Source organism: Peromyscus californicus, unplaced genomic scaffold (genome assembly GCF_007827085.1).
Source record: "Peromyscus californicus insignis strain IS unplaced genomic scaffold, ASM782708v3 Scaffold_14__1_contigs__length_90479793_seg_2, whole genome shotgun sequence".
NCBI classification, from domain to species: domain Eukaryota; kingdom Metazoa; phylum Chordata; class Mammalia; order Rodentia; family Cricetidae; genus Peromyscus; species Peromyscus californicus.
The window spans coordinates 1,195,663-1,218,599 of NW_026294436.1; the positions used below are offsets into that span (position 1 = coordinate 1,195,663).

At 42.1% G+C, this 22,937-nt stretch overlaps 1 protein-coding gene across 2 annotated transcripts in view; it reads right to left on the bottom strand.

Moving 5' to 3' along the window:
* Cntnap5 (contactin associated protein family member 5) overlaps positions 1 to 22,937 on the bottom strand; it is a 915,960-nt gene that overhangs the window by 719,491 nt on the left and 173,532 nt on the right. The gene's annotated exons all lie outside the window — the stretch shown is intronic.

Below are 22,937 nucleotides of genomic sequence, written 5' to 3' on the forward strand. Positions count from 1 at the left end.
GTTTGAGTCAAAATCACAGCTCCCAATCCATCTCTATAGTTGAGCATTTGAGCAAAGCCTAACAACATGTCTGTGTTGAGTCCATAAGAAGGGAGACTCTTATAAGAGGATATTGTTTATCTCCCATCTTCAGCCTCCAAGGACCCTTGCAATAATTGTGTCCTTCCCAATAGGATAATTTTGAATTTCTTACTACAACTTGTAGGTGAGCCAGTGAGAAATGTGCTACTTACCTAACAGCTCACTCATGCTACAAGAAGTAAAAGAGAGTAGTCTCAGATGTTGCACAATCTTGAGCTGAATAGTAACTTCAATAGCTAACTTTCTAGCCTTCCCTGGTGAGGTACTTTCTAAGGCTGCATTGGCAACACTAAACAAGTATGGGGCCATTGGGTGAATGGGGCCATTGGGTCAATGGAGCCGTTGACAGAGACATGTCTTGGCAACATGGTTATGTCCCTCCCAGTTCACACTAATCCACAGCCACTGGATTTCACATGGAGGGACTTGATCTTCACACTTAGCAGATGCCACATACGTAACTGGTTTGAACATCTGTGCTCCCCAAAGCCAGTACTGAGATTTAACTACCATGAAAACAAACTAAGAAGCAGGATCTTTAAGAGGTGATTAGGCCGTGAGCCTCCACCGTCCTCGTGAGGTTAGTGTTTCTGAACTGCAGTTCCTCAGCCTCTTTCCTTCTGTCACATAGTGACTCAGCCATTTGGCCTTGTTACATACAGACACCTTGATATCAGACTTCCCATCATCCAGAAATGTCAGCCAACAACTGTTCCTATGAGTGACCCTGTCTCAGGTGTTCTGTTACAGCAGCACAAGACAGGTGAAGGAGCTTAGTCATCCATGTACTGTAGTGATGCGTTTTCCTGAATCTTCCACTAGATGGTCCATGTTTTGTAGGTCCTTAGCAAGGAATCTACTGCATAATGGAACTCAAGTAAATGTGTGCGGAAAGAGTGGGATGGTGAATGATGAGGACAGGGACAAGAGAAAGGACCAATCAATCAACCAATTAGCTAATCTCACAAACCAACACTCTTTTCCCATTTTTTCATTTTGTCCACAATTGATTCTCTGAGACATTGAAAAATGACTTCATAAAATCTAGACAGACTTTATTCAAAACAGATTTGAAATGAAATGTGCCACTCAAGGTAAATTTTCTGGTATGCAGGCTCTTGGGAGGAAGTGATCTGACATTTGAAAAGAACATTTACATAGGATCATGCTTGTTTATCCAGCCAAGTCTTACAAAGCTGTGTTTCAGATAATTGCAGAAAAAATAATTAAAAACGTGAGGATTGAATTCTTGTTTAAGTGTGTTTAAAAGTCACCGAGTAAACTGTGTTTCAGGTTCCTCCCAAATGCAAATGCTTAAACATTGTTTGACAAGGACGGAACAGAGGCATATCCCAACTGGAGAGGAAACATCATAAACACAGCAATGGCAGCTTGGGGGCTCTAGGGCTAGGGGCATCCAGCAAAAGTCCACGGGGCATGGGGCCGCCTTACTCCTAACACAGGATGCAGGCTAGAGAGGGGCATGTGCACCACTAAGCACTTGTTTGATCTCTCTCTCTCTCTCTCTCTCTCTCTCTCTCTCTCTCTCTCTCTCTCTCTCTCTCTCTCTCTCTCTCTCTCAAATACAAGGCTGAAATTGCATTTGCTTATGACCCTTTTGTCATCAAGAGAGATCAGAACATCAGATCCAGTCGGAGGAAAAGCTCAATTTGGGAAGTGTTTGTTATGCAACTTTAAGGACCTGAGTTCAACAACCCAGATAAAAACCCTCTTAAATACCAGCACTAGGGAGGAAGAGACAAGTGAATCTTTGAGGATTGCTTGCCAGCTAGTATAACCTATTTTGTGAGCTCCAGCCCAGTGAGAGGTCCAGTCTTAAAAGACAAGGTGGACAGTATTTTGAGGAATGATGCTAGATTGATCTCTGATTTCCATAGACACACAGACATGTACCAAAAGGCATATGTACCCACACACATGTGCACCTGCGCACTAGAACATGAACACACATGCATGCACAAACACAGGCAAGCTCACACAGTGCAATTATCCTTAATAGGCTCTGATAACTTTTCTATGTGTCATGGATGACCTTTATAAGCACTGTACTCCTGGCTCTGGTCATCTCCAAAGCCTTTCTTATCAAGTTTTATTGTACAATGACCCTTTTATTTTTCCACAAATTTGTATTTTGTATTCTAATAGAACTGATTACATTTATATATATATATATATATATATATATATATATATATATAAATATAAAATCTGAATCCCACATCACTTAGAAAACAGCTTGGGTGCTTAATTTTTCTCCTTTAGTAGCCCTGGTGTACACATGTAAATTGTTAAAACGCATGTAGCATGGAAGCATAGTTGTGACATAATTATTTAAATTTAAGCCATCACATGTATTTTTTTTTTTGTTTTGTTTTTCGAGACAGGGTTTCTCTGTGTAGCTTTGCGCCTTTCCTGGAACTCACTTGGTAGCCCAGGCTGGCCTCGAACTCACAGAGATCCGCCTGGCTCTGCCTCCCGAGTGCTGGGATTAAAGGCGTGAGCCAGCCATCACATGTATTTTAAGGTTCTATTTGTGCCTGTCCTCACATGGGCACTGGGGATAGATCTGAGCAAAACAGAGCCATACACCATAGGTTGCTCACAGACCATTCACAAATATAAGCATACAAACAGGTGTTCTGCAGGGAAAGCTTAGAGCATGTTCACATTCCAGCTCTCTGTGCTCCTCTGACAACAACTTTAGGAGGACCTGAACTTCAAGAACCCATTGTCCTCACAGCAATAAAAGCCACCTTCTCTACTGCCTATTCCCACCTCTGACCTTTCTGAGGACAATGTTTCCAAGTTGGGCATCAGCAAATCCGTGAACAATGACCTCAGCCAAGGGACAGGCCCAAGGGAGAATCTGAAGTGTCTTGTCCTCACAGACCTGGTAAACTTAAAGAGTGGGTTCTAAAGAACTCATCTGAACCTAAGCTCTCCTGTCTCAAAACAATGATAAAAACAGAAAATTTTCAAATCAGAAAGGAAGAGAGATCATCCTGACTTCCACCTGGCCTAAGGAGGTGATTCCTTGTGGCATCTCCATGTTTACCCAGTAACCCTGGCAGAGAATAGACTGGGCCTTTAGAGCTTGGAGGTCCCAATTCCTAGATATATTTCTTCTCTTGCCATGATGTCTGAACATGATCTAGGTAAGCAGAGCAAGCTGTGCTTACGTGTCTGTCAAGCAGAGAGGCATCTGTACCTTATCCAGTCATGAACTCTTGATGGAATAAGATCAGGAGGAAGAAAAGCCTCAGTCAGTATGAAGCCCACATGAGAACAGACCGCAGCATGGACTTCTGGGATGCCTGCTGTCATCCAGGAGGAGACTTATTATTCCTAGGATCTTGCTCCTGTGCTCTGAACACCCAAAGAACTGGTGCTGCAGATGGCTCTTCTATGCCAAGGGCTCACCGTGAGTCAAGGACACGGGAGAGGGGAGAAGAGGGCGGAGCCCATGAGGAGGAGATCACGGGGTGTGTTCAACACATCCTGGTAGAAGCTGGTTTGACTTCACACCCAACACATGTCTGGAAAGGCAGGAAAGGAGATGCCATCTGCTCCACCACTCCTACAGGCTTCCTACACATTGTCTTTCAAGTTTCAGCTCCTCTCCTTCCTCAGTATCCTACAGTGTTTTCACAAGTTGTGAATCCCCTCCCCACACCATGTCTGGTGGTGTGTGTGTGTGTGTGTGTGTGTGTGTGTGTGTGTGTGTGTGTGTGTGTGTGTGTGTGTGCTTAAAGAAGGTAAAAGAGTAAAGAATCCTGATGATCTGGAGGGAGTTCCTGTTTGTGAGACTGTGTCTATGTAGCCCATAGTCTCCAACTAGTAATCCTTCTGCCTCAACATCAAGAGTACCAGACTTTCTTGTGCAGAGGGAAGTGTTTTCAGTTTGGAAATAATTCTTGAGGAGCTATCCTGATTAATCTTAGTTGTCAATTTGTCAAAATTTAGAATCAACTAAGAGTGTAGTCTCTTGGCCCAACTATCAGGGATTTTCTTAATTAGGTTAGTTGGAGGAGGAAAGCTCACTGGGAATGTGGGCAGCACCTTCTGGTAGCACCTAGAAAGAAGAAAGTACAAAGGAAAAGCTTTTGCTTGTTTTTCTTGCTTATCTTAGCATCTTACTGACAGGTTCATCTACCCTTGTCAAGAGTTCTGCTCTGTTGTTGCTGCTGACACTATTGATGCCATCCTTCACTGACATCATAACTCAACTTCGTTGGTCATCCAGTGTGGACTGAAGTTCAACAGCTCCCCAGGAACCCTTTGGGCTGTCATCTGTACCAGACGACGCGGGGAGGGGGGGGAGCTGAAGCATCATTCCGTCTCCTGTACCAGACGGAGTGGGGTTGCCTGAGTCTCCAGCCTCCTTTCTGAGCAGCTCCCCATTCTCACCTTTTCCAGTGTGAAAACAGCCATTGTCACTTACCCAGACTGTCATGCAAATTAATCTAATGTATCCCACTTGAATATATGTGCATTCCTCCAGAGTCCCCTGACCAAGAAAAGGAGTAAACATCAGGTTTTCCTATACCCACTTGCAATGCGTTATTCTGAGACAGACCATAAGGATTCTCCGGGAATTGTGAAGCAGATATCACCAAATGCACAACAGACTAATTCCAGAATGAGTTCTCAAAATTCTCCTTCCTGTGGCATTCCTTCCAAATTGCAGATGCAATTAAATTTCCAGCCCTAATTAAACATGATATGACTATTTTTCTTTAACAAATGACCATCATTTCAGCAAATGATCATCTTTTCTGCTTTCTCTGTTTTTAAAGTTAATTTTTTTTAAATTTAGGTATGCGCATGTCAGTATGTGGGTGTGTGCACATGTGGGTAGGTTCTGTGGAGGCCAAAACACTGTCCCTGGAACGGGAGGTCCAGACTGTTGTGAGTTGCCTAACTTGAGTGCTGGGAACTGAACACAGGCCCTTTGCAAGAGCAGTAACCCCTGTTGACTGATGAGCCTTCTCCCCAGGTCTCTGCTCTTTTCTTTAATAACTTAAATAAGAAACGTCAGCTATGCCCCATCCCTATGTCAATAAAACCTATCTGCCTGGGGACCAAAAGCTCATCGGCTTTTACAGCTCAGAAGCTGTTGACACAAACTTTTTTTTTTTTTTTTTGGTTTTTCGAGACAGGGTTTCTCTGTGTAGCTTTGCGCCTTTCCTGGAACTCACTTGGTAGCCCAGGCTGGCCTCGAACTCACAGAGATCCGCCGGCCTCTGCCTCCCGAGTGCTGGGATTAAAGGGACACAAACTTTGACCTATCTACAAACAGCATATTCTAATAGTCCAAGATTATTGGGTCTACGGAACCAGATAAGCTTCTGAATTCCCTTTATAAATGAGGAGATTTGAGCCAAAAGAGATGACAAAATCCACCCAGGACTGTTACTAGACCAGCTTGGACCAAGACATAGGTATATCACTATGCACTGGTGACTTCTGGGTAAGTTCCACTTCTGTGTGAGGCAAGCCGCCATTATTTATGTTATTCATAACAATTTATTTAATATGCCTTGTGTTTTTAATCAGAACTGTCTCCAGAGGGTCATGTATGGAAGGCTGTGGGAACCTTCATCTGACAGAGCCTCCTAGGAGGAAATGGACCACTGGGGGCACATCTCAATGTGTTGTGTAGCTCATCCCCTTCCTGTTCAGTCTGAGCCTCTTGACACTGGATACAATGTATTTTATCACAATGACAAGCAACAGAACTAAGACAATAAGTAGTGTTTACTATTATATCTTATTGCTGAAAGAAAATTGTTCTTGCGTGTAGAAACCCTTGACAAATGACAGTTTGCAGTTTCACAATTGTTTACGTTTGTATTGCTCCCTGACTTCTCCCTTCTGTGCATTTCTGACACTTCCTCCTGAAAGGGGAGGAGGGCCAAAGGACAGACAGCAGGTAAGAAGAAGAAGAAATTCACATGTTTGTTTCTGGGTATTTGCATGGAAACCCAAAAAGGTTGACATTTAACATTCGGGGGTGGGGGTGACTGGTTCTTCATGCGCATGAGCACCACATCCCAAGGATGTTCTTTCACAGCACAGAGCAGCACACATGGAATGTGGAGTAAATCCCACATTAGCACAGCTTCATAGAAGTTACTGCTCAATGTTTAAGATCCTGCTTCTTTAAGTAACATTTTTTTGTTGCCAACATATATTTTTATTCATTATTATTAAAATACCAATAGAGTTACAGATGGTACTGAAGTGAAATTGTGTGTATCATCTTGATTACTACAGTAAATTGTCTGTATATGGGGATTTAGAGCTAAACAGATTCCCTTGCATTTATTGGCAAGATAAAATTCCTCTTAGCATTGAACACATAACGACCTACTTTGTTTAAAGTATGAACTCTGTAGCATGCCTTTACGGGTACTTAGAGGCGATAACTCAGGACTCTACCTTCCTTTATTTTTCCCATTGTGACCTATAATTAAACTTAGCAAACAATGAGAATAAATACTGTGGTTTTGCTCCTAAATCTGGTCCTGTCTCCTTTCTCCACCATAAACCCCAAGGGTAAATGACTTCATTATGAACATACCAAAAGACAACAGTTCTCCAACGTGCTGCAGGGAGAACCTCACCTTCTGTGTCCAGTCATCATCTCCACATTACCACAACAAGGGCTTTGCATCATGTTCTGGGTAGGCAGGGCCAGACTGTTGGCTACAGGAAGACAGTGGACTCAGACCTGGAGTCAACCAGCAGATCTTACAGGTATCCTCCTGCCTCGGCCTTCCTCATGTTAGGGTCGAAGACCCGGCATAGGCAGTTTTCAAACAGACAGTTTAGAAAAACTAATATTTGAAGGAACAAAATTTTATTTATTCTATTCTCCCAACTGTGACTGTAGTGATGGAGCCATGATTAAAAATGAGTTCTGTTCTCCCAGAGTGCCTGAGTTCAGGTTCCAGCATCCAAGTCAGGTGACAAACAAATACCAGTACCTCCAGCTTCAGGGACCCAATGATTCTGGTCTGTGAGGGGAGCTTCATTTACACAGGAACACACACACACACACACACACACACACACACACACACACACACACACCACTTACTTAAAAAGAAAATAAATTTTTAAAAATATTTCCTCATTACAAGCACATATCACATCATCCTCCATGTTCCCATCTATCAATATCTTATACGATGTCTACATCTGTGTGAGTGCATGTGCACACCTACCCACACAGACAGTTCAAGTTCAGACATTCTCATTTATAAGCATGCTAAATAAATGAATAGATGGTGTAGTATAGGAATGTAAGATTGGGAAATGGGAAAATATGGAAGACAAAAAGTTACAAGTAGAGCTGATGTCTTTCTGTTTTAAAAGTATACTGTTCAAATGATTATGTATAAAACATAAAGGTGAAAGAGGAGAGCATTTTCAGGACAGTGCTCCTTTCAACTCAGTTCTCATCAGAGTTGGGAGTTTCTCCTCTAGAACTGCATTTTTCTCAGTGGGAATCTATTTTTTTTTTCTTAATACAATGGGGTAAAAACCTCCAATAGCTAATCGTGATCTCCCATTGACTAGTTGTAAATTACACTGAAAATCTTGGTTACTCCGGAAACCATGAACTAAAAGTGCTGCTCAATCAGTCCATGCACATCTATAAAGTCATTTCAGTTCACATGCGTGAGGCAGAAGTGCTCCCAAGAGAAACACTACAGTCTCTGTGTCTTCCTTCTGCTAAGTAGGAATCAGAAAAATGCCTGATTAGAATCCTAAGCTGGAGCTGTCGCCTGGACAGGTGACCAATAGCACACTAGAGAGTTTGATCCCAATGTTTCTCCTGTGGATGCAGGAAGCTTATCCTGGGAGTTTGAATAATTTATTGGCCTTCATTGGTCTTTGAAGATGAGGAAAATACACCCTTTCAGGTCCTAATTTGGCTTTCCTTCGTGTGTGTGTGTGTGTGTGTGTGTGTGTGTGTGTGTGTGTGTGTGTGCACATGCATGTAGTATATGCATGTGTATGCAAATGTATGTACGTGTGGCCTGCGCCCATGTGTCGGTATGTGCATGTGTGTGCATGCATGTATGTGTGAGTGTATTTGTGTGTATGTGTTAGATATTGTTTTATGCATGTGCGTATTTGTGTGTTTGTGTTAGATATTGTTGTCTATTTTCAGAGTCCAAGCTGTTTAGAACACATTTCATACATAATATATATTCAGGATAAATTTAACCTATGAAAATTATTTAAACTCAGTGTATAATGGAACTGGAGACTATGCATTGTCTTGTGAGATGACAAAGAGACAGTCATACAAAATGTCCAGCCCATTGATTGGCAATTATTATAATCACATAAGTTCCTTTCATATTTTTAACATGCACGGTGGTACATACAGAAGGACCTGACAATATGCATTTCTAGTATTAACTCAGCATTTATTTTAAAATGTAACCATTAAAATAGGGTCTGTCATGTTTACATTTTAGATACTAAGTTTTTAAGCAAGAAAACACTACTGGATAAGAGAGACATTGATTTGCTGTATCAAAAACTTCAACAGGCTCTCCTCTAGGGGCTATTCTTTCCCAGTCAAGTTTATAGGACAGAAATGAATCTTCTCCTATGGATCAGGCTTTAAAACCGATAAAGAGAGCATTTGGTTACATCCATAAACACTGTTACACTAATAAACACACTTGCTGGCAGGTGGGGGTGGATATGTTCTAGACACATTGTATCCATGTGTGACATTATCAAAGAATAATAAAAACAGGGAAAACAGAAAGTTTGATTTCAGTTTGCAAAGTATAGCATGGCTCTCTCTGTCTCTCTGTCTCTATCTCAGTCTCTGTCTCTGTTTCTCTCTCTCTCTCTCTCTCTCTCTCTCTCTCTCTCTCTCTCTCTCTCTCTCTCTCTCTCTGTGTGTGTGTGTGTGTGTGTGTGTGTGTGTGTGTGTGTGTGTGTGTGTGTGTGTGTATGTAAAGATGTATGCTCGTGTTGTGATTATGATGGTAGGGTAGTGAGCATCATGTTTCAAGGTTCCTATTAGGGGACATAGTGACTGCAGGACCCAGGAAAATTTCCATCTACACAGAGGAAGCAGTAAAACCTAAAGAATAAAATGGTGTTTGGGATGGAGATGTTAGGAGAATGAGCAAAAACTGTACCCAAAATGACTGGGACCTGGAGGACAGCAAGGGAAGTTGGAATGAAGGGCTGCTTCTAGATTTCTGGATAAATTGATGGTCTACCTTGTTGTCCTTGGAAGTTCATAGATCAGTTTTTATAGTAAATTATAGAGATACGATATATAGTATAAAATATAATAAACATAATAAAAATTATCAACTCTTTATATGAAGAGAGAGGTGACAAAGAAAACCACACATCTAAATGACTACCAAACTTTACTTGAGATAAATAAAAACAATGTGGTATAACTGTATTAGCTACTTTTTTCTTGCTCTGGTAAAACACCATAGCCAAGAGCAACTTATGGATGAGTTTACATTAGCTTAATGTTCCAAAAGGATGAATGAGCCCATCATGGAGGGGAGTCATGGTGGCAAGGGTAAGGAACAGCACTGGGAGCAGGAAGCTCAGCAATCACATCTAAATCACAAGCACAAAGCTGAGAGAGAGGAGAGAGAGAGAGAGAGAGAGAGAGAGAGAGAGAGAGAGAGACAGACAGACAGACAGACAGACAGACACAGAGAGACAGACAAAGACAGAGACAGAGACACAGAGACACAGAGAGACAGAGACACAGAGAGAGAGAGACAGAGACAGAGAGACAGAGAACTGGAAGCACCTTGAGGCTTTAAGCCCCCAAAGTCCATTCCCAGTGATGTGCTTTCTTCAGTAGGACTAAACCTCCACAAACAGCACTGTCAACCGGGGGCTTATGGGAGACATTTCATTTTAAACTAGCGCAGTAAGGGACTGAAAACTACACATCTCTCTTCCTCTGTAAACAATCAAGCAGCAAGTCACAGGCTGAGGTGAGGTGCTGGGTTCTGAATGACAGGGAACTGTTAGCCCTGTAGGGAAATGAGAGACGATATGAGCCTGTTACTGGGTCCACATACCTTCAAAATATAATTCTAGTTCTTTGATTCTGAATATCCCTTTTTGATCAGACTCTGGGTCATTTTATATCCTGGCTCCCTTCTTTCTCAGTTTACTGGCAGTTTTGGGGTGTGCTGCACCGTTCGGTATTAGAGCTAACTAGTGATGCACTTTTATTTGGTTGATATTACACTGTGACATTTCTTTCTGAGTGCAGAGACCATGACTTCTTCTCTTTTTACAGTGAGGATCACCATGCAGTTGATCAGTAATGACAAGAAGAATTTTAGATTTGTTAAAGACAGTCTTAAATTGGAACAGAAAAAAAATCTAGATGCTGAGCAGCTTTCTCTGTGTGTATGCATGTGGTTGTATACATGTGTGTAGGTCTGTGTGTGAGTGTATACACACAGGTATATGTGTATGTTGTATGATACATGCATTTCTGTCCATATGGAGACCAGAGGATAACCTGAGGAGTTGTTCTCAGCACCTTACAGATTGTTTTCTGAGATAGGGCTCTCCCTGCAGCACACGATTACATTAGGCTGCCTGTCATGGAGCACCTGCCTGTCTTTCGTTTCCACCCAGTGCTGGGATTAGAAGTGTGTATCATTGAATAGACATTTTTTAAAATATGGGTTCTGTTGATCTACCTTAGATTCTAGTGTTTGTAAAGCAAGCAATTTAAATCCTAAAATAAAAAACATAACTGATTATCAGTAAAAGAAAAAAATTCTGTTTGCCAAGTTACACAGAGTTGGAGAGTGAGTTCGTAATGTGAATATGGAGAAGAACAGTACTATACCCAAACATGTGTGATTTATAAATCCTTCTTTATTTGCTCTAGAATGAATCTCAGGTAGGTAGGACCAGGAATAGTGCTCACTATCTGACAGACGAGAACGCATAGGATCCAAAGTTATGTGAGATCTCCTGGGGCACAAGGCACTTATTCCAGCAGCAACTCCTACTTTGCTAGAAAAGATACATGAAATGTATCAGATGTGAGGAGGAGAGTCTGATTATATGGTGCCTGAGAGTCTTAAGAATATGCAAGCTATGTAAGGCAAATTAACTTTCATAGCTGTCGGTACAACTCCCTTGCTAAAAAGGTGGCCCTCAACCGACTGGGACGGTCAAGCAAAGATAAATCAGGAGCCACCAGCAGAGAACAGTGTTTGTCCATAGGAAGGGTTCAGTTTCCAGTAATTACAGCACTGTGTTGATGACATGCTTCCAAGACTGCTGAATAAGGAAGTGATATGTAAATTGTGCAGACATTTGGACCCGAAAGTTGCAACATTTCTGATTTATCACCAGGTCCCTTGTTGGCTTGAAATTCTGTTTTTTATTGTGGTGGTATTGTGTTCCCCGAAATATTGTGTACCCTAATAAACTTATTTGGGGTCAGAGACAGAACAGCCACAATATTAAACATAGAGGATAGGCAGTGGTAGCACACGCCTTTAATCCTAGCATTCCAGAGGCAGAAATCCCTCTGGATCTCTGTGAGTTAAAGGTCACATTGAAAACAGCCAGGCATGGTTACTCACGCCTTTAATCCCAGAAAGTGAGCCTTTAATCCCAGGGAGTGATGGCAGAAAACAGAAAGATATATAAGGCCGGAAACTAGAAGTTTTTGGCTGGTTAAGCTTTTAGGCTTCTAGCAGCAGTTCAGCTGAGACCCGTTTGGATGAGGACTCAGAAACTTCCAGTCTGAGGAAACAGGATCAGCTGAGGAACTGCAAAGGTGAGGTAGCTGTGACTTGTTCTGCTTCTCTGATCTTCCAGCATTCACCCCAATAACTGGCCTCAGGTTTGATTTTATTAATAAGACTCTTTAAGATTCATGCTACAGTTTATGTACATGATAAAGCTGTTTATTGGCCAGGAATGGTCACTACTGACATGAGTAGTCTTCACTCTCACTCTGGCTGTATTTTATATGGGGTTCTAAACTAAGTATTTACTCTCTTCTGGAAAGATATTTTAGTAATGCTGTTATTTGTGTGTGCATGCATGCTTGTTTGCTGTATGTGGGTGTGCACACCCATGCAGCAACAAGTAGAGGCCAGAGGTTATTTTCCTGAAATTGCTTCTCAATGTCTCTTTCTGAGAGATTCTCTCACTGACCCCAAAGCTCATTATTGTGGCTCTGCTGGTTGGTCAGGTCAACGGTCCATGGGCATTTCCAGGCTCTTCTGGATTCTTCAGGTCAAGTGTGGAGTTACAGGGATACACTGCATAACTTAGCTTTTAAGTGGATGTTAAGGATTCTAACACATACCCTCGTGCTTACAGCTCATGGAGCCATCTGCCCAAGCACCTGGAAAGTCATTTTCTTACTGAAAAGGAGACAGGGAAGAGCTTACATCTAAATCCCCAGTGCATCCCTCTTGGTTAGTGTATCCTTTAGCATTCATTGTTTCAAAAGTGTATCAAAGCCTGAGGGAGAAAATAAACAGATTTCATTTGTGGAAGTATTTAGTGTTAATAATAAATCAGCCAAAACCCTGCATAAATTTACTGGGCCAGAGTATGGAGCTGGACGGTATGCTGGACTACAGAGGGTCATCTGGGTGACCTGGTCCCAGTTGTGTCTGTCCACTACAGACAAAGCTCTCTGGTATGGAGAACACAGCCACCAGATGGCATGCATCCTGCAGGCTCTGTGGAATGACCTGCTGCTTCTCAAATGTAACGATTTTTGTGGCATTTCTGGACTCCAGATAATGATTTTTTTGGGACAGACTAAAAATAAAAAGCTTGTTCCTGGCAAAATACTTCGGCGTGTTCTACTTTTCCTTGTAAAATGTTCTCCTTGCTTGTCCTAAATCACAACTGTGATTCTTCAGCAAATACTGGCTGTAGCTATGAGGAAATAAAATGCTATAAATGTCAATGTCACACGGACAGGTCTAGGAATCCTCTTTCATAATTTGTAATCATCAATGAAGTTAAGTTAGCAGTGTTATGGTCATGTGGATTCAACCTTAGTTTTGTCTCCTCCTCTAATCTCTCCAGTTATTCACAGACAGATTAAAAATAGCAGGAAAACACACTTTATTGTGTGCACTAAATATCTTCCATTTTGGAGAAATTCTTCAGCAATTAAATGACATAAAGTGGAAAAAAAGACATACTGAATAGCAGTTATAACCCTGGGGAAATTACATATCATTGCTCAACACAAAAAAAATGTTGTGTTTCAAAATGATGAGCAGGGATTTGAGGAGCAGGAAGAAGTGGCTGAGAATCAAGCATTCCACTGTGCTGTCTTCACAAAGATGTAATGTTGATGTCTCAATCCTCAGTAGTGTCAAATCTAAGTATATTTACTGCTGGTTTCCTTCTTCCTTTTCCAAACATTTCCATCATGGTATTTTATAAGTTGAATGATCCTGACAAAGAGCTGATAGGAAATTAAGGAGGTTTTTTTCCTCTTGCTTTATTTTTTGTTTGTGCATGTGTGTGGTGTGTGTGCACATATGTTTGTATGTTTATACGTCTGTGTGAACTTGTGTACCTGTACATGTGGAGACTCAGATAGGATGTTAGCTGTTACTGTAGTTATTGTTTTGGAACCTCTCAATTGAGCCCAGAGATGGCTGATTTGCTGATTTGCTGATCTAGCTGCCCAGCGTGGACCCCGGGAACCTCTGTCTGTATCTCTGCATTGCTGGGATTGGAAGGGACTCAGGTTTTCACAGATTCTAGAGATCGGAACTCCTGTCCTCACACTTGCCTGGCAAGTGCTTTATCCACTGAGCTGTTTTCCTGACCCAGTTAAGGGTTCCCTCAGCCCCACCCCCACCCCAAGCAAGGTTAAGTTTAGCTTTGATGGAACAGTAGTTCAAATGTCTCCTGCCAAGCACTTCCTCCAGGAACAAAGACATTTTCTCCAACAGCTTCAGCTCTGTCTCAGGTGGTTAAGTCAGTGTTTGAGAGAGAGAAAAAGCAAAATGAAAAAACAAAAACCCACAACAAACCTTGGTGTGAGCGTTCCAGACAGATTGTACAAGTACTATTGGAAAAACTAGGTCACAGGTTACTTCCTGTAAAATGTGTTCAGAATGAAGTCGAGCTTCTCTGTTTTTGCTCATGTGCACAGGAGTGTGTGTGTGTGTGTGTGTGTGTGTGTGTGTGTGTGTGTGTGTGTATGTACAAGTATGTATATGTGGGTGTACATGCACATTTACTCTGAGGCCATAGGTCAGCATTAGGTGTCTTCCTGAACTGCTTCCCAGTTTAGTTTTTGAGATATGGTCTCTCACTGAGCCTGGAGCTTGCCTTCTCTCCCTCACCCCACTGCTGCCTAGCCCTGCACCTAGGTGTGAGTATGTTTTCTTTAACTGAAACTTCAATTTAGAGGTAAATACAGCAGACACAGACAGGAAAAATGGGCATGGCTACTAATTGACAGGAAGCATATTTTTCATGAAGACTGGACACGTTAATTCACAGATTGTGACTTTCTATCCAGTTCACAACTGCCTCTGACAAAGCTGTTTCATGAATTGCACTTGGATCTACAAGGCCTGAGGATACTTGGTTGTGGGGTCCCCCCCCCCAGTTTTCTTCTAACTTATCTCTTCCTGGAAGGACCCTTACTGGCTGATTCAGACCTCTGGCATCTGACAACACCTTGGAATGGCACCCAGAGAATTGGGCAAATGTATTTCATCCCCATGCTGGAGAGAAAAGGGATAGTTCCTGAAAGGGGCTTGTGAGTTACATTTTCCTTATCGATATACCAAAGTATCCCTTTCCACCCCCAAATGATCATTCATATCTGACGTTCTCTCATTTACACTCACTCTCCTTATCATGACAGCATGACCCAGCTACTGAATTCAGACAATGGGCCACTGTCACAGGTGACCCCAGTCACCACTGAATGAAGTATTGTTATCCTGGTTTTATAAACAAATTAAACCTTTGAGTATTCAAGTGACTTGCTCCAGGTCACAACGCTGTGTTTAGGCCTAGATCTGTCCATGGTCATCAGTTACCTTTACTGTTCTTGATTACCATTGTGAAGAACTTCACCTAGACACTAGATCAGTCCCCTCAGATCATCTGCTGATCTGGGGCCAAACTCGTAACACTGAGAAAATAGAAGTGTCTTCTACACACACTTTCCTCAGGAGAGTAACACTGTCAGAGTACACCTAAACCACACTTCTTTGTCACAGGCAGAATTTAAAGTTCAAGCAGAAAGACTGACAGAGTAAGACTCTACTCAAGCCACTTTTGGAGACTTCTGTTCAGAGGTTGGAGAACAGCGTTGACAGCGCATAGGGCAGTATGTCCAGAGTCCACTGGAACTGTGGCAGTGTGCTCTTGCCCCACAGAGTCTCTCTGGTGAGCTCCAAACTTGACTAAAGAAGTCACAGTAGCACCCAGCTCTTAGCTTCAGGACTTCCCACAAGCCACAGACACAGTGCTCACCTCAGGGGTTTCCTGTGAGTCTTAAGTCAGTTGTGGCCCACATTCTCCCTGTTTGTACCAACTGCAACTGGGTATGGTTTATTCTCTTCCCTGTTTGTACCAACTGCAACTGGGTATGGTTTATTCTCTTTTCTGTGTTTGTGGTAAATTCCATGACTGATGGAAAATTCCAGTGTATTCCCAAACTCCATTAATCAACCAGTCAAATTGCAGGACAACTCTATAGAGTGCTGAACCACATATGGAAAAAGGAAGTTAAAGATGTACAAAGCAGCTTGTGACTGAACTCAGGGCTCAGACCTTAGGTCAGGGGTCTGCTGAGCCTGTGCTGGACAACGAAGATGCTTCCTAGCTTAGTTTAGGTGCCTTACTTTTCCTGTTTTATTCTGTAACAGAGCCAGCAAGACACACTCTGGAAGTAAAAAGAAAACCACCTTCAAGTTAGGTTTAGGACTGTGCTGTGTAGCAGTTTCCTTTCAATGAAGGGTAGGGGAGGCTCATGAGACTTGGACATAAACAAATGTTACATTTGTCTGGGAAAGCTGAAACATGATTCACCAGGACCCCAGTAGTTCTCCTGAGAGGAGATTCTCAGATCTGCCTCCAAGTAGTGCAGAGCACTCTAGGATTGCAGCTTTTTTGAGTTATCACACACTGGCAGGGGCTTGCCATAAGGAAGCTGCTTTTGAGATATCCTGCTCCTGTATGTACCTTTCACCACACTCCTGGAACTAAGACCGCAAAACTCGTTGGATCGCTAAGTTGAACCTTGGAGGGAATGTCACTTTGGTCTGCTGTGGGTTCCCTCTCTGTGATGAATACATACCATGCAATAATCTACACTACAGCCCCTGCCATGAAGATATAGCTGGTGGTGTTTGCCTTCTTGAAAAATGTGGCATTTTTTGTCCCAGACACTAAAATACAGCTTGTTCAGTGAGCCTTACTAGGTTTACTGGCCTAAGAAGTTTGCTTTGGCTACTAAGGATGTTACTAGAAGACAGGTCTGTGGACGTTGAGATCCTTATCTTCAGTCACTGGGAAATCATGTCTCCAAGCTGTCCTGATATTAGCCTGCCAGGACCCTCAGAGTTATGCCCTCATCTGACCTTTTCACGGCTTTGCTTCTTCAGCTTTGTGCTACTGAAATGTCATCAACAGAATCAGAAGCTGAAAACCAAGACATTATTTTGAGAAGGCATCTACTCACTTATGTGTGTGGTAGGGAGATCTTTGATGCTCCCACATTTAGTTCAGATTGTAGCTCTGTATAGTTTGGAATGATCATAAAATATCCAGATTGAGGATGGAAGGTAGGGACGTGCCTCAGTGTGGACCTCCAGGAGGTGTGAGGAAATAATAGAGAACTTTCTTCCATTTTAGAGATAGCCTCAAATGGTTATATTATGTACATTTATTTCACGTGTTGAGGTCAGAGTACTATTTTTGACAACTGGTTCTCTCCTACTACGTGGGTTTTAGCAATTGAAGTCAGTGCCTTTACCCTGAGCATCTCACCAAACTTAATGGTTATAATAATATTTTTGATATGCACTCTCTCCAGAGATTTAGAGCATGCACTAGAATTATATACACATGTGAATGAATTAACAGCAGATCATTTTATCTTACAACAGACATCAATACAGGCCTCAAGAGCTCCTTTGTAGATCTACAGTTACCTTAGATCTCAATTAGGCAAGCTCTGAATTGGAGCAAACGTAAAATCAAATAATTCAATGCTGGTTTTCATGTCTAAGACAAACTACAAGTTTGAGTTTGTACTATGACTTAAAATATTACTTCTGTACTTTCAAAGATATTTAAGAACAAATCTAAATATATAAAACTCATGCGTTTCTTAAGTAGCTTTAATTGTCAACTTGACACAGCCCAGAGTCACCACAGAAGAGTCTCACATCTAGGGACTGCCTAGATCAGACTGGCCTGTGGGCATATCTGAGGCAATTGCCTTGAGTGTGAGTTGATGCAGGAAGCACATCCCACTGTGAGTGGCACATCCTTGGGTAGGTGGTCCTGGGCTGGATAAGAAAGCTAGCAGAAACCTGGCAGCTACCCAGCAAGGCAAAGGGTGCTCCCACACGGTTTCTGCTTTAGTTCCTGTCCTGCCCACCCTTAATAGCAGACTGTGACCTGGAAGTGGAAGCTAAATAAAGAAATAAATCCTTTCCTCTCTTAAGTGGCTTTTTAGCTGAGTGTTTCATTGCAGTACAGAAAGGAAACCAGAGCACTGCCCTAGATAAAGACAAGTATTACTTTTCCTTCCCTTTTGTTCCTCACTTGCCTGGTTGTGGTCCTTTCCCTAACTCAGGCTTGGCCTCGTCTCTTACTGCTTCCGTTGATCTTTGCTGTCTGGCTCTCCCATGAGGTGGAGTCTCAGGAGGTGACGTAAGCATATTCTGTGCTCCAGAGGCCAAGTCCTACGAGGAGACTGGCATCACGTGAAAAGAGTAAAGTTTTGGATGAAGACTCCTGAGTAATCTAGTTACCCTCTCTGAACTTTGTTCTCTTTGGTAAAAATGAGGGCATCAGCCTTTCTTAGCAGCACCACTTGTGAGAGGATTAAACGTGATGACACATAAAGGATTCAGCCGATGGTCAGAGTCCTGTAAATGATCCGTCACTTTCTTTCTCAAATGTCCATAACGTTGAACACATTCTGGTAACCAAAAAGACAGATACGATTTCTGTAATCCTTAGAAATTGTTACTCCTTGATATTATTTTCTCCTTTATAAGAGATAAGCACACCTAAAAATGTTCCAGTCTGTAATTTCACCCCAAATGGTTTGTGAAAAACATATTGAAGGGTGGTGACAGAGATGTCTCAGTCAGTAAAGTGCTTGCCTCATAGACATGAGGACCTGAGTTTGATTCCCCAGAACCCACACGAAAAAGCCAAGTATTGCTCCTGGCATTTGTCATCTTAGCACTGGGGGGTGGAGGGTTGGGGGTGGAGGTGGAGACAGGTGAATCCCTGGGAATTACGTGGGACCCATAATGAATTATTGAGTTCCAAGTAAAACTGAGATACCTTATAACAAATGCTAAGGTGGATGGCACCAGAGGAATGTGGTCACCTGAGGTGGCCTCCTGGTGTCCACACCCATGGAGACTCATGCACATATACAGAAGCAAGCATGCTCATACCTGCACAAATATGAACAGACACAGGCACATAAAACAGTAAGATGTAAGCTTGGGGAGAAGGGTCTGAAGCCTCTCTCTAAGGCTAGAGACTAAAAGTGGCAACAGTTTGCAATAGTGTGTCTTCCTCTGCTGCCAAGGGATGCTTAGAGATCCATTTCCAATCTCACACCTTTGACAGCAGTGTGTTGTGCATGTAGACAACTACCAATAGGCTAGATTTCACAGTGTGTCCTACTAAAATTTCGCAAAAAGTACAATAAAATGTAATAAGAGTTAAGATGGACACAGGATTTTAAAATAATTAGAAGAGTCTGAACAGGTCCATGTCAATATGGAAAAATGTTTTTCAAAACATTTAACTAATGATTGGTGCCTGGAGGAGAACTATACAAATAATAAATTTGTCACTTGAGAGGAGATGAAACCTACAAGAACTTCATATCAATCAACATGACAAGAATTGCTTTACATTAGAACACTATGTAATATTCTTTTCAAAACTGAAAGCCCAAGTGCCAATTATGATTAGTTTAACAGATAAAAATTAGATGCCCAATAAAATATATAAACACCTATTATTGAAAAATAATTTCAGCAAATTAAAAAAGGAGAACATTGCCTCAGTTACTTGTCCTGTTGCAGGGACCAGATCCCTAACAAGCAGCAATGTAAAGAAGGACAGATTGATTTTGGCTAAGTTTGTTGATACAAACTACAAACTACCCAGTGGAGGACACATGGGGATAGGAAGGTGAGGAGCTCAGTCACAGGCACCCATACTCAGGAAGCAGAGACAGATAAATGCTGGATCTTAGCTAGATTTCTTCCTTTCCTTCAGTTCAGAACCCCACCTTGTGGGATAGTGCCACCCACATTCAAGGTAGGTCTTCTCTACTCAATTAAAATTTACTAGAAATGTTCTCATAGATGTTTCCATGGTGATTTTAACTCTATTCAAGATGAAAATGAACATGAACCATCAGAGGTGTGTATGACAAACCTTAATGATGAAATGATGGAATCAATTTCTTAAAACCCAGACTCCATAATGGAATCAAAATATTAAGCACCAATGCCCACCAAGTCATCAAAGTAATAAATGTATTAATGAATAGTTATAAAAAAGAGGTACAAATTGACATGGAATCTAATGAAAAAATTTAGCATTTTTCATCATCAAGGAAATGCAAATTAAAAGTTCATTAAAATTCCATCTTATGCTAGTGAAAGTCACCATTAAGAAAATAAAAACACAGGGCTAGAAAGAAGGCTCAGAGGTTAAGAGCACTGGCTGCTCTTGCAGGGGGTGGGGGTCCTGAATTCAATTCCCAGCAACCGCATGGTGACACACAACCATCTGTAATGAGGTCTGCTGCCCTCTTCTGGCCTTCAGGAATATATGTAGGCAGAACACTGTATACATTAAAAAAATAAATAAATAAATAAATAAAGATACTAGTATGCTGTAGTATATTCCTTTACACTGTGTGAATATATGTTGCTCTGATCGGTTTAATTAAGAAGCTGACTGAAACAACCACTGGAGGCATCATGATCCCTGACCTCAGGCTCTACTATAGAGCTACAGTAGTAAAAACAGCTTGGTACTGGCATAAAAACCGACATGTGGACCAATGGAATCGAATTGAAGACCCTAACATTAATCCACACACCTATGAACATATAATTCTTGACAAAGAAGCCAAAAGTGTACAATGGAAAAAAGAAAGCATCTTCAACAAATGGTGCTGGCATAACTAGATATCAACGTGTAGAAGGCTGCAAATAGATCCATGTCTGTCACCGTGCACAAAACTTAAGTCCAAGTGGATCAAAGCCTCAACATAAATCCAGCTACTCTGAACCTGCTAGAAGAGAAAGTAGGAAGTAGTCTTGAATGCATTGGCATAGGAGATCACTTCCTAAATATAACACCAGTAGCTCAGACACTTAGAGAAACAATCAATCAGTGGGACCTCTTGAAACTGAGAAGCTTTTGTAGAGCAAAGGATATGGTCAACAAGGCAAAGCGACCGCCTACAGAATGGGAAAAGTTCTTTACCAACCCCACATCTGACAGAAGACTGATATCCAGAATATATAAGGAACTCAAGAAATTAGACATCAAAATGCCAAACAGTCCAATTAAGAAATGGGCTATAGAACTAAACAGAGAATTCTCAACAGAGGAAACTCAAATGGCTAAAAGACATTTAAGGAATTGCTCAACACCCTTAATTATCAGGGAAATGCAAATCAAAACAACTCTGAGAAACCACCTTACGCCTGTCAGAATGGCTAAGATCAAAAACACTGAAGACACCTTATGCTGGAGGATGTGGAGCTAGGGGAACTCTGCTCCACTGCTGGTCGGAATGCAAGCTTGTACAACCACTTTGGAAATCAATATGGCACTTTCTTAGAAAATTGGGAATCCATCTCTCCCAAGATCCAGCTATACCACTCTTGAGCATATACCCAAGGAATGCTCAACCACACCACAAGAGCACTTGTTCAGCTATGTTCATATCAGCATTGTTTATAATAGCCAGAACCTGGAAATAACCTAGATGCCCTTCAACTGAAGAATGGATAAATAAAATGTGGAACATATACACAATGGAATACTACTCAGCAGAGAAAAACAACGACGTCATGAGGTTTGCAGGCAAATGGATGGATCTAGAAAAAATCATCCTGAGTGGGGTAACCCAGACTCAGAAAGACAAACATGGTATGTACTCACTCATAGGAGGATACTAGATGTGGAACAAGGATGACTGGACTGCTACTCACATCACCAGGGAGGCTACCTGGAAAACAGGACCCCAAGAAAGACATGGGGATCTCGCAATGATGGAGAAATGGATGGATCTACATGAACAGCCTGGATGTGAGTGGGGATAATGAAGGGCGAGGGTCGAGGGAAAGAGAGCTTGGGGGAGCAGGAGATCCCAGCTGGATCAACAACAGAGAGGGAGAACAAGGAATAGGAGACCATGGTAAATGAAGACCACATGAGAATAGGAAGAAGCAAAGTGCTAGAGAGGCCCACAGAAATCCACAAAGATGCTGCCACAATAGACTGCTGGCAATGGTCAAGAGACAGCCCAAACTGACCTACTCTGGTAATAGGATGGCCAAATACCCTAATTGTCATGCTAGAAACCCCATCCAATGACTGAGGGAACTGGATGCAGAGATCCACAGCCAGGCCCTGGGTGGAGCTCCGGGAGTCCAATTGGCAAGAAAGAGGAGGGTTTATATGAGCGAGAATTGTTGAGACCAAGGTTCGATAAAGCACAGGGACAAACAGCCAAACGAATGGAAACACATGAACTATGAACCAATGACTGAGGGGTCCCCAACTGGATCAGGCCCTCTGAATGGGTGAGACAGTTGATTGGCTTGATCTGTTTGGGAGGCATCCAGGCAGTGGGACCGGGTCCTGTGCTCAGTGCATGAGTTGGCTGTTTGAAACCTGGGGCTTATGCAGGGATGCTTGGCTCAGTCTGGGAGGAAGGGACTGGACCTGCCTGGACTGAGTCTACCAGGTTGATCTCAATCCTTGGGGGAGTCTTTGCCTTGGAGGAGATGGGAATGAGGGGTGGGTTGGGGTAGGGGAGGGGAGCGGGAGTGGGGGAACAAGGGAATCCGTGGCTGATATGTAGAATTAAATTATATTGTAAAATAAAAAAAATAAAAGCTGACTGACCAATAGCTGAACAGAATAAGGTTAGGCAGGAGAGCCAGACTAGGAGAATGCTGGGAGGAAGAAGGGTGAATCTCGAGTATTATTAAGGACCAGCCTTAATAATATTCTTCCCAGGGGCCCAGAAGAGATGTTATGAATGGCCAGGATTGTTTTTGAGAAAAGAATCTAAGTACACCAAGCTCTTTGTCCATCTACTTTATTCCTCTGGGATAAAAACCTATCTACACAGCTTCAGTTCTGTCTCATGTCTAGCTCCTTTCTTGCCTGATTTCTCTCTACATTTATCTGCTGTCCCCTATAAGTTCTATCATAATTCTCTCATCTTGGTTCTGATTCATCTAGGTTCTCATCCATCTAGTTCTTTCCCATCTTAGCTCCTCTCCCATCTCCTACTTTCCCCACTAGTTCTTCCCCATCTG